The 9,195-nt window shown below is 36.3% G+C and overlaps 1 long non-coding RNA gene across 1 annotated transcript in view; it reads left to right on the top strand.

The window, feature by feature from the left end:
- Window positions 1-2,296: 2,296 nt before the first annotated feature.
- The window catches only part of LOC110017226, a 30,370-nt gene continuing 23,471 nt past the window's right edge, over window positions 2,297-9,195 (top strand). Inside the window, exon 1 of the long non-coding RNA XR_002292551.2 lies at window positions 2,297-2,384. This is a non-coding gene — a long non-coding RNA (uncharacterized LOC110017226). The remainder of the gene's footprint in view (window positions 2,385-9,195) is intronic.

Here is a 9,195-nt window from a genome sequence, read left to right as displayed (position 1 = left end):
CATTTCTGATTTTTTTTCTTCATAAAAATGATTGGGAATTAGGAGAAGATGAAAAAAATGTGTTTGATGAAGCTTGTAACTGAGACAAAAGAGCAGCAATCAGCAGGCCTTAAGCCATTTTGATGCATTCACTTGTAGATGAATAGATCCATGTACCTTATTGTTTTCCTCATCTAAGCTGGCATCAGGTTCAAACGTACTGCTGGATAGCTCCAATTTTGATCGACATTGTTGTTGCACCGCTAATGTTAGGTCGGGGTTGTGAGAGGCTGTAAGCTATTGGAAGAGAGTGTAAACAAATGGTAAGTCTGAGACGGCTTATTCTGTGCCAACAATCCTGCCCTTAGAAGGGAAATTCTCATGAACTATTGCCGCTCTGCAGAAACTATGTCCTAAAAAAGGACAGGTTTTTTTGATATTGTCTAAAAGCAGCATCATTTTAAAAGACTACTGGGAGATCTGGGACCACATTTACAATAGATCAAAAGATGATTGGAGTGGGATTTTAAAATGTTTAAACTGGAGTCGAACACCTAATTAAATATCAAATCTGGGTTGGATAACAGGAAACATTTTCAATTAATTTCATTTAGTAAAAAGTGTTACAGTTTTGTGCGTTTTTTGTGCTGCCAGTTCTCCTTGGGACTAACAGTATTTTTATATGGCAAATCCAAAGCAGTCATGCATTCATCTCCATTTCAAAAACTATAATCAAGCATTTGTGCTCCACATACAGTCAATGGGGTTAGCTGAGCTACAGCTGATATCAAGCACCAGCATGGAGAAGTATGCATGCGTTGATCATGTGCTTGAAATATATGAGCCAGGCAGTGTGCCAGATGTTAAAGATTACATAAAGGTTGTGTAAATGTTTACCCTGCAAACAGTTTCCATTTTAACTGACCACCCACCTTAACAGTTAGTGGGTTATGCATTTTAGTTTAGTCATTGCTATGATTCTGTAGCATGTGCAGACTTAAGGTACAGCAGGAAAGGCCAGTTTTTTGCCTATAATTCTGAGTATTCTAGTTTTTAGTGCATGTCAGATGTTTGCATTGCTGTGCTTCATTAGGAACATTATCACAGTATTTTTTAGTTTAGTTAGTGGTTTTGTAAATCAGACATTTTCTTTCATATTTTGGAAATCTGTAAAAAAAATAAAAAATTAATTGGGACTACTTTTGCAATCTCACTTTATCCTAGTACTTTTTTATAATGAAAAGATACTGAATGATCCTACAGAAACTTGCATTCACACTTATATTTCTATCTTTAGTTTACCATTTCCACACATGGGCTAGTAAAGATAGCTCAGAGCATCAGAAAGTCACTGTACATCAAGAAAATGATCACGTGGTAAATGACAAGAGCTGCAATATGTGATTGTTCAACCACAGCTAAGAGCTTTGCTTCAAATGGTTCATCCCATGGAGATTAGCTGTGGCTGCTCTGGTATCTATTCTACTCTAACCTCGGACCTCTCGGAAGTTATTTTGGACATGAGCAGCCACTTGCCTTTACCAAAAGCTTCACATGTGGAGTGGAGATGAGTGTTGTGTCTTTGAACAGTTTGACAAACCTGCAAAGCAGATTTGCTGCAGATGCAGACGTGGGAAAGGGAAAATGTATGAGAGGGGGAGGATGGAGAACTGCTGAAGTTTTGAGCATATTTAACCACAAAGTCGGGAGTAATTTTTACATACCAGATCTTAAAATAAGGGTTTAAAGTCCCACTCCAATCATCTTTTGATTTATAATCCTAATTCTTTTTTAAAAATGTTGTTTTTTTTTAGTTTAAGATTTTCAAGTTATAAACTGACCAATCAGATGCCTCAATTAAAGCATGTCCTTTCACATTGAATGTTCAAAGATTGACACGATGAGTGATTGACTGATTCTCCAGAGCTTGCTTTCAAGTGGTAGGGGTGTGTGGACTTCCAACAAGCTCACTCCTGATTGTCGATGGTGGTTGCTATAGAAACAATTACTCAGACCGACTCGGACCAATCACTGCTTACTGACGATGTCTGGCTCCAATATGGCAAGTCCATATTGCAAAAAAAATGGCTGCTGAAAATTCAACATTTTTCTATGGCTCAGTCCAGTTCCCCTTTACAGCTAATGATTGTTAAGATTTATGTATTCTCCTTTTTTATTTTTTTCGCTCCTGTCATTGAGTTGAGGGTGGGTTCCAGGTAGGGTCAACTCCCCAGCTGCAGGGGGCAGTATAGAGGGAATGTGAGTCCTACTCTGCCAGGTAGGTGGAGGTAGAAAGAAGTCTTAAATTAGGCGACAGTGTGCAAGTGAGGGTTTTGTCTGGCAGTCATGGCGAGCTCCTGAGATGCAAACATTTCAATGCTTGGATGACTTTGGTGAAGCCATTGGTATGTTCAATTTAATTTAATTTCATACTAGATATTCTGAAATTTGAGGGAACAGTATTTAACAAAGTAAAATGGTTAAACGGCACAATATTTTCAGAAGTTTAACATAACTATTATCTTACATTTCTGAAATCTGTTTAATCGTGTTTTGTTTATTTTAAAGTTATCATGCGGTGGTGGAAAACAAAAGTAGTTAAATGAGTGGAGTTGTCCAGCGTCCTTCATTATCTACTGAGCCTGGTCGAGTTAGGCAGGCATCGAAAATGAGGGGGAAAAAAAGAAAATGAGGAAAAATAACTCGACAACAATGTCATCATGGTTTCTTCATAAAGTTTACTTCTCAAGTTTTCAGTTCAGTTTTTACCTTTCCTGTCAGCGAGTCTTTCTTCTTTTTCTGTTGGTTCTGTTGGAACCATGAAGGGTAAAAAATACAGATCTTCATGTATTTGGCTTTAAGAGTTTTGCATTTGCTTAGTACTTATAAAGTAGGAGAATCAAATCATAACAAGTTAGCATTTAAATTTTCTGACATTTGTTGCCACTGTAAAGCAGTCTGTATGCTGTTTTTTGCACTTTCAAAGCAGCGCTTTTGATTTTCTCCATGAGCAGCACACGTCCATACCTTTAGTGTTTCTTCTGCTGACTTTGAACAGATAGTTTATTCATTTAAGAATTTATTGGAGAAAACTGGCCGATACAAAATATGTCTAAACAGAACAGACCTGCAAGAATCAAGATGAACTCCAGCAGAGCAGTAAATATATTTAGGAGTAACTCAGGCTTTTATCGGAGGTGTCTAATTGAGCAAATTATGCAAACATTATACACCAACGCAATGCTGATTTTCGGATTTGATTGCACATCCCATACCAATTTAAATTGCACTGTTTTGAATAATTAGTCACTCATTTTAGTGTACATGGAAAGAGATTTGCATCTTCCCCCATCTATCAGGCACCTGTTTTCTAAGTCATAACAGCCTTTCTCCCCCTAAAGCGTCACCCTGGAGCAAAGTTAGGCTACCGCTGTAATTTCCTATGTTTAATTAATGATGTTTTGCATCTTATTTTCGCATCATAAATATCTAGAGATAAGATGAATACTTGTGCTATGAAAAAGCATGCTGTATTACATCTTTGCGACAAAATGGAGAAAACAATTGTGTACACTAAAAGGGCTGGAAGGGGTATGAAGCACAATAGAGCTGTGTTTTAACTTGTTAAAGTCGCAGTGAGGGTAAAGGGGACACATTGATGAAGTCTCAAGAGGGAGTGTTGCAGGAGAGCAAAAGGATGGAAATTTGTAACAAAAGTAAACACAGAGATCTTGTAAGGAATGTATCCCTTGTGCTATCCTATGGGGTCCAGATGACCCGATCCTTACATTAACGTGTTATCCCTAGCATGACACAGGTGGATAAAGATGATTTCATGTAATCCATGGACACCAGTGAAGATCAAGAATCATTGAAGAAAAAAGGTTTAGCGCACTGTCTTGTGGGGTCTAGATGACCCCACTCCCAATGTTAAAATGCCCTATGATAGCACAAGGGGTATATGGAGAACCCAGTTGGGTTAGACACAAAGGCATAGATACACAGCAGAGATGATCTTTGATACTGCACACAGGATAGACTGCAAAAAGTGGGTTTTGAGTAAAAAGTAACACTTATTGAATTTGTATGAGTAACTTAGGTCAATTTAGAATGTCAAATTTGTGAAGTATGAGTTGAAACAAACATATTTCATACATTTTTCAAAAATTTCTAGATGGGTTTTGACTACTTAAAATTAACTACAGAAAAAATAGAATTCACTAAGAACTTTACATCTAATTTAATTAAAATATTTACCCGTTTAGAATAATTTGGTTTTGGTTTGAGCAACTTCAAGAGGCTGTTTTGAGGCAAGTGAACTCCATCCATCCGTCCATCTTCTCCTGGTCATCCAGGACCGTGTCGGATACGAATCTGTGCGAATAACTTCCGCCATCTAAAAAACTGTACCCATTTGTTGCAAAAATGTCGTAGACTAAATTAAATATTTTGGCTCCATGTGAAATTGACATATTTGTTTTTGTAATTCCAGTAAAAGAAATACTTATAAAGGATAGTGAGACTTGAATCCAGCATCAGTTTGTGCTCTACTCATTGGTGCAATGTATGCACTTGCTCACCCCAAAGACCTGAATATACTTTTAAATTCTTTTTAAAAATTACTTCTGGGACTGGACAGTGCAGGATTGACTGTAACACCTTGAAGAACAGGCTGTTAGTTTAAAAAGTGGGCTGTCAGTTTACCAGTAAGAAAAAAAAAAAAAAAAAACTATATTTTCTTATTGCGATTGTTTTGTAAAGTTTGCTCAAGATCTTTAATTATTCAAAGGAAGACATTTATGTTGTCATAAGCCTATATTTAATAGCTGGGATTATTTATAATATTTTTAAACTTAAACTGAAAAGTATTTTACAAGTTTTTTCGATGTATTGTTTGACATGTTTTAATTAAACTCTCTTTTGTTTTGTATAAGTTTGTATCTTAGATCTTTGCTATTAAAACAACTTAATCATTACCACAAATTGTAGTTCATACCAATACATTTTGAAAAGAAATTCCGGGTCAAACCTTTATTTTATTGGGTTAAATCAAAATAAATTCTCTTAATGACTTTTTTTTTTTTCATTTCCTTTTGAAACACTGATTTACCAGAAGTATCTGTGAAAAAACTCTGCATTGATGCTCACTATTTTGCAAAAATAGACCACAATGCAATGTATTTTTTCTGAAAAAAAAAAGGTTTTTATCAAATATTTTTTAAATAAACCATCTTTTTATTATCACATTTGATTAAAAAAAGTCTTTGTAAATTGTTTGTATTAATTAAGTTGTGAAATTGGTCATGTCATATTTGTCGTTAAAAAATAAAAGAAAAAAATAGTGAGCATGTTGTCAGAATTACTTTTAAAACCCAGTGCACTAGATAGTCTTGCACTGTAGTTTTTTAATAGTCTGTCTCCAAAAGCTCCCCACAAACCACACCTGATCGATTTCAGAATATAAAATAAAACGTATGAAACAAAATAAAACAACATTCATAGGTGGTATAAGCAGAAAATATTATTTTAGTCTATATTTCAGTGAAAAATCTAACTCTTTTACATTGGAATCAATGAGAAATCTCCTATTTTTAAAACCAGCCTCCAGTGGTCATTTTAGAATCTGCAACTTTTAGTAATTGTGGATATGGGTTCAATTTAGGAACAGGAGATGGGGATAGGTTACATATCATGCACACACATACGTCTACACAAGCAAACTGCAGTTACAAAACAAAGTTTAGAAGCAAATCAAAGACACAACATCTGACAATTGTGTAAAGTTGTGTGAACAAGTGAGATTATAAAACAAATAACCTAAAACTGGCACAACTGATGGTGCTAAATCAGAAACTGAATGACCCGGCAAAAGCACATCCAGGAATGTAGTTGCTGCCCAACTCTAACAAAACAGACTGAAAAAAAAAAAGGTCAAAACTTTTAAGTGGAATAATATTGCAGCACACCACAGCTTTTACCACCTAGTTTCAATTTTAAAACATTTTTTCTTCTTCTTTTTTTTTCTTCATCTCATTTTCATCTCAGTAATCTCATTATCTTTATATTTTTTCCTCTTGGCCTTATAACAGAGTATTGTGAGTTTCATGCATTTTTCTTATATTCATCGATGCCCACCCCTGAATCTGTCCTACCTTCTTTCTGTAATACCACCCCCTCACAACCCCTTGCTCCATTATCCTGTGCAGAAGCCAACAAATCCAACAAAATCCCCTCATAAATACCAGCTTAGTTCATTTAATCAGGCAAATTGCAATAGAATGCGTTGCCGGAGGGTAAGTTTTTTTTTTTGTTTTTTTTTGCGGGAAACATTACTTAATGGCACAGAATCGGCCGCTGAGAGTGGGCTGTGGTCGCCATGTCCTCAGGTGCTGAGCTCGTGTCTTCAGATGAGCGGATGCTGTTAAGGTGGAATTTGCTGATAACTGCTATGATCCACAATTGTTTTGAACATAGAAGTAATATTAACACACTTTGAAACTTTACAAAAGTAGGAAAAAAATTGAAAAAAAAAAAGGGATTTATTGCTTTCATGTTGGCTCTCAGGATAAACACGACACCCCATCTGTGCTAAAGTGAATGAGCAGCCTCTTTAGGAAGCCAATCCCTCCCTTTTGCATCTGCGCCAAGATGAATTTCATTGAACCGTGTGAATAAAAGAGGAGAAAATACAGTCCGTCTCTGGAAGGCAGGGCTATTTTTTTCTGCCTAATGTATCGGTATCAAACTGTAAAATTTTAGACCAGAGAGAAGGAAACATAAAGCTTTGGAGCCTTTCATATGATTGCTTTTATTGTTCTCTGAAGTCTCTGGACACAGTTTTGTTTTTATCATGTTAGGGAAGGTCTTTCTGCTGTAATCTCAAGCTTTGTGGCTGTCCAAGGACAACCGCAGAGAGGCTGATGTCCTCCAGATCGTAACCTTGACCCATATCTGCTCCTGCTTCCCACTAAAAAAATTGCCTCAGAAGATGCTCTTTTCTGGAATCTGATCTGTAAAGTCATTTATGCAAAAACAAAGAAAACATTGAAACACTAAATGTTTATATTTAAATTCATAATTTAATATGTGAGGTTCACGGTTCCAACAATTTTAGGAATACATTTCTCCCTTTAGGCTTCATCATCTACTCTCTTTAGGTCATAATTTTCATAGAATAAAGGGATTTTTCTGGATAACTTTAAACGCCAAGAGAATGTGGATCATATCTATCATTTCTTTAACCTTTGCTGTTTGCTAAATATGACAAAAACCTGTAAAGTACTTTTATTTTTAGCACTTTTCCTATAAGGAGTTCTTTTGTTCTTTTATTTTGTTCTTCTCCATGTGTCCTAGGGTGTAGCTTTTTCATCGTTATCAGACTTTGTTGACAATCAATCTGGAGATCTTGGATTCTTCATGAGAAAAGCCGTGGTCAAGGTCTCAGCTGAGCTGATAATTAGGAAGGAAGGCTGTGGTCGACAGAGTAAAAGGCAGCTGTAAATCTTGACCAAAGCCAAGTTTCTGACAGTGGATGGTAATGAATGTCCAGAAAGACCGGCTGTGATTAATCTGGCTATTTCTTGAAGTCTAACAGAAGGTGACCATCCCTTACCTTTGCCCCCCACATCATGGCCTTGACAGCCTCTGGTTTTTGAGAGCAGCTGGAGTGGAGGCTTCCTTAATGGGCCCCTCACTGTTTGGAGGAAGATTTTCAGCCTGAACATTTGGAGTGTTTGCTTCTACAGTCAGTCAATAAAAAAATTGAAATAAAAAAAGAATAATTTATCAAAAACAATTTTTTTAAACTTTTGAGTAAATAAAAGACCACAAATTTAAAAAAGTGAAGACCAGTGCCACCTAAAATGGAATTTTTTCCAGAATAGTCTAATAAGCCAGGATGATTAAATTAATGCAGGAGAAAACCAGTTGTTTAATTGTGCTTCCTGTGTTTTAAACAATAGATTTAGTCATCCTAATTACACCAAATGATCACTCATGTAAATGTGAAACACTTGGCAATACTTTTGTCACTTTAGATTGATTCTTCTGTAGGTATTGCAATCAAATGAACCTAAAAATGATCATGGAGTCACGTGACATCAAGATTCTGAAAAAGTAATCTCATAAGGCAACGGTCCCCTACCATTGAAGTAAGGCACAGGAATACTTTCTAACAAATAAAATGTTTAAAAATTTACAAAAAACAAAACACTTGTAGTCTCACAGCTAAATGATTTCAACTTTTAATTAGCAGAAATGTAAATAAAAAAAAGGTTAGTTTATTATGTATGGATGATGCCTAAAGTTTGAAAAAAAGAAGAAGAAAATTTGATGAAAATCAATGCCGTAGGGGTCCACACCTTCCTTTAAAAGCACATTCTACGATAGATAGCCATACAGTCTATTTGTGCATTTGTGTGAAACTCCAATGAGCCATATGGAAACAAATCGATCTTTGATACAATTATTTTAATATTATTTTAAATTTTCCTCCTTGATTGATTTGACTGATCTCATTCGTGCTTCATTGCTTTCTCTTGGTTGCACCTCTAGGCTATTCTTTTTTTTTACTGTTTGTCAAAATGCAAGTGATTAACCCCTTCGATTGCCTCACCCCAATGCAATTGTGAATCGGCTCGATTGTCTCTCTGCAGCTCTGGTGCCCTAAAGGGGTTTAGAACACTTTGTTCTTCCTCCATCCGAATCTACAGAAATCTCCTTGTATTTTCCTCAATATATATCCCTTTAGAACCACATATATCACTGTTGAGTGGTTAAAAAGGGCTGTTTTTAGAGAGAAGGAGGAAATGAGTCTCCACGGAGGAGTAAACATCAACATCTCATTGGGGTCAAAGGGGAACATTGAGCAGGGGACGCTCCAGATTCCCAATGAAACAACCCTCATTCTTCATTCACTCGAAGCTAGTCTGCCCATGTCTGTCACCTTCCTCCAAAACTATGATTAGAAACAATAACCTCATGCTTCACTGTCACACTATGTCCACATCTATTTAGCAAAAGAAGCTAAATGACCTGTTTGATGCAGTGAGACTTGAACTACCCATACACCCTTTAGTCGGAGAAAAGTGGGTACTTTGGTGGTCTAATCATCTTCTCAGGGTGATTACAGAGGCCCCAATCATGCTTTGACATGATAATCAGCCGGTGTGGTAGACCCACTTTAAACACAGCAGGTCTGTGGCTTTGATGGGAGCT

The sequence above is a fragment of the Oryzias latipes genome, chromosome 19 (genome assembly GCF_002234675.1).
Source record: "Oryzias latipes chromosome 19, ASM223467v1".
NCBI lineage: Eukaryota > Metazoa > Chordata > Actinopteri > Beloniformes > Adrianichthyidae > Oryzias > Oryzias latipes.
Note: the sequence above shows the minus strand (reverse complement) of the source record. Positions and strands in the feature narration are given on the sequence as shown.